Below are 3,970 nucleotides of genomic sequence, written 5' to 3'. Positions count from 1 at the left end.
TTAAGATAAATTTTGTTCCTCTTATTCACATATAAATAGACCCGTAATGCTCCGAGTTGAAATACACTTGTACATAAAGTCTCTCTAAATCTACGGGACAACTTTTGTACCCATTAGACACTTGAGGATGAGTAAAATTTATTATAGTGAAGTTGTTTTGAGGAAGCTCTAGTTGGCGAAAAGAACAACTTTGGCGACATGTAACAACAGATTGAGGATGAAGAGTAAGTTCCTTCTTTTTCTTATTCTATTTGTTTTGTTTTTGTTTTTCTATGCTTAGATTTATGTTGATGATTTTTATTATAAACATGCATGGGTCATTATCCTCTCTCATGGCATTTCTCTTCTTATTTTATGAATTTTTCTTGCTTTTTCTTTATAATTTCTTATCAAAGCTTCTATGAGAAGCTTTATTTCTATTACTCTATATTGTTCACTATGTCAAAAGCCTCTCCATACTATTATTTCACAAAATTTCTTCATTTTGGCATAACTCCTTATCTATTTATGTTACATTTTGGTAAGAATAGGATTGCAATTAAGAGAGGGTGGATTGGTTGACTTAAAATATAAGAGTTAATGTGCAGCGAATAATATTGTAGAAAAATAAACAAGTATAAAGTAAAGAGGAAAAGCAAAGGAGAGTACACCAGTATTTTATACTGGTTCACCTTCTTGTCCACCGAAGGTTACGTCAAGTACTCTTGCAGCACAAGAGATTTCCACTATTAAGAGTTGTAATTATAATATCTCACCCCGAGATCTCTCTGTAACTTAGACAACACACTCACTAATATTTATACATTGGAAAATACTTTTCCAAGTCACTCTATCCCCTTTCTATTCACACCATGTGAAAGAAAGATTGTTTGCAATGAATGAAGAATTACAACAATGACTTTGGATTGTCTTTACAAGTATGAAATATTATATCACTTGCAATCCAATTAACTGTCTTTATATGCTTAGTAATAATGCTCAATATAATTGTGAAAACTTTTTGAAGCAATTACTCAGAATAAATTCTCTTTTGAAAGATTAAGGACTTAGTGCAAAAGTGCAGAAAAACAATGAGAGAATTTATGAGAGTTGTGTGAAAGCTGCGTGTTGATTTTGTGAGAGTTTAGAGTCTTTATCTAGGCTTTCCAAACATCCAGGGTGCCTTTCTGAAAGTGTAGGAGTTGTTTGGAGTGAAGAGATTTTGTTTGGAGTGAAGAGATTTCGTTTTGAAATCTCTTTCAACAGTCCTCAGTCATCGATTACTTACATTGGGTAATCAATTACCCAAACATTCTGTCCACTGAATTTATAAATTCGAATTTGAGTAATCGATTACACCATTTGAGTAATCGATTACACCATTTGGGTAATCGGTTACTCAACTTTTGTAAAACTGGTAATCTGTTACTCAAATGCAATAATGGATTACTCTCAGCAGTTTTAAGTTGGATAACTCTTGTTCTCTCACATGTAACTTGTTACTTGAATTGAGTAACCCGTTACACATCTTTTTAAAAATTGTTTTAAGTATTTTCAAAGTGTTTCATTATTCTTTTAAAAATAGTTTGAGCATTACTACTTTGCATACCTAAGAGTGTTAGGATAGAAGTATCTATATAAACTTATTCTAATCTTCTTGAAGCTTTAATCTTCTTTGTCTTCATAAGTATTCTTCCTTTTCTTCTTTTTGATGATGTTGGTGTCTTTATCAAAACTGTGTCAAGATCATGAGCAAAGGTCTTCTTCACAATTTTTGGGTCGGTGGTTTCTCTATTGATATTTGACACATCTTCTATATTGAAGACGTTGCTGCATGTTATGGTTCTTCATGTTGACAAAAATTACAATCTTATTTGTATTTCATTTTAGCTAATCTCATATGATTTTTTTGTTTATAGGTTGAAGATTGTGGGGTTCAATGTCAAAAGATCTATCAACTTATAGTCAAAGAAACTATTAGGTATGAATAATTTCATTATATCTTTTTAAACTTAACATGTCAACTTAAATTTATGTAAACATATGATACTTAACCCGCACACCAATTTAATTGAATCAATCATTTTCATAAATGTGACATTGTTAAATCAATTTAATAGAGGATGCTTTTTCTAGTGCATAACTCAATATCACAATATGCTATATGTATAACTAAATTCAAAGTACCAACAAAGTATTGATCTAGTTGTGTCAGGTTTTACTATATTTTAGGATGATCAAAAGGTAAGATTCAATTCCTAAGAGCAACATTTATTGGGAGGGACGGTCACACACCTTAAAAGAAATTTATATCCAAAAAGTACCCAAAAAAATGATGATATACTCTTAGTATTACAAAAAAAAATTCAATCCAAAGTTCCAAACTAGAAGATTTAGTACCAACAAATCATTAGTCTGGAACTTCAAAACCCAAAATCACTCTCATTCCACAAATATCACAACTAATCAGTCTCCAAATCTTTACCCAGACCTTCTCACCTATAAATCCTCCAATGCCATATTATTTTCTCTCTCCATCCAATAATACTAATTCACAATTTCATTCTTCATCTCATTATTTTCTTTTCGCATCATCATTAATGCATCAAAGCAAATTATCCATAATTTCAAAATGTCCATATCCTTATGGTATTTTGACTTTTCGAGGTGTCCCTCAAAGCAAATAGATTTGCAGGTAGTTTACTTCTAACGTGTCATTGATGTGAAAAGAAAATAATGAAGTTGAAGAGTGAGATAGATATTGTATTGTTGGTGGAAGGGGGAGATGGGGAATTTATATGTGATATTCTATGTTTTTTTTTTTTTTTTTTAAGTTTTGAATAGGAATATCTGTGTATAATGAATCTCACTTTTGTGATCAGCTTACACATATAGCACACATATTGTCATTACTTTTTATATGAGGAATGCTAACAGCAGTTTTGTTATCACTTTTTCTTCTATATGTCCAATCTAATATATGAAAAGACATGCAGTTCACTCACATTTGAAAAAAGTTACCATTATAAATTTTATATATTAGCTCACATTTGTCAAAATTGATGTTATTAAATATGAATCAGATATAATATTGGAACACTAAGTTATGAGTCAGTACATTTTTTTCCTCATCTTATAAATGCTCTTAAATACTTTGTTATCTCAAAATCTACCAATTTTACAGTCCCATTAGGATCCATCAAAAATTTGCCCCTTCAATGTCAAAGAACAAATTTCAATAATTATAACATAGAAAAATATTTTAGCAAACAAATTAAAAGGAAACCTACAGTAGAAGTGGAACTTGTAAGAATAGTTACCTATGGACAATATCTTGTAAATATGCAAGACATAACAAAACATGTCTAGTATAATTGTGAATGTGAGCTTCACCAAATTTGACTACAATTAGTTTGTTTTCATTTCCATGTAAGATTTCTGTTATAGATTAGGTATTCCAATAATATGGTCATTTTGGTGAATCTTCTATTCGTAATTATACTAGACAGATTGTATTAGGTCTTGCATAATATTTACATGCTAGATACATTGTTAATAGATAACTACTACTTATAAGTTATATGTTTCTATTATAGTCTTTACATTTAATTTTGTTGTTGAGTAATTTCATATGTTCTAATTAATTACTAGATTTTGTTTATAGACATTAAAGGAATAAACATAATGATGGATTCTAAGGGGACCGTGAATTTGTATTTTTGGGGATAACAAAGCATGTTTTTGGTAGTCTTAATATATTTGTTATAAATTATTACACTTTCATACATAAATATTACACTTATCATAACCTAAGTCCCATGGGGACATTTAAATGTACTGTTTTCACTGCGACAAGAGGTTGTGGCTTCTTACACTTGTCATTGGAACAAATTGTAGATATGTACTGTGAAATCTTGTTCATTCTCCTTGTGACACTGCTTCAACTATATAGGCTGTCAAGAATTTAAATGGTTGTAATTTTCTTGTTCAT

This window comes from Lupinus angustifolius, chromosome LG04, assembly GCF_001865875.1.
Source record: "Lupinus angustifolius cultivar Tanjil chromosome LG04, LupAngTanjil_v1.0, whole genome shotgun sequence".
Lineage (NCBI taxonomy): Eukaryota > Viridiplantae > Streptophyta > Magnoliopsida > Fabales > Fabaceae > Lupinus > Lupinus angustifolius.
The sequence above is the reverse complement of the archived record's forward strand: the minus strand, read 5'-3'. Positions refer to the sequence as shown.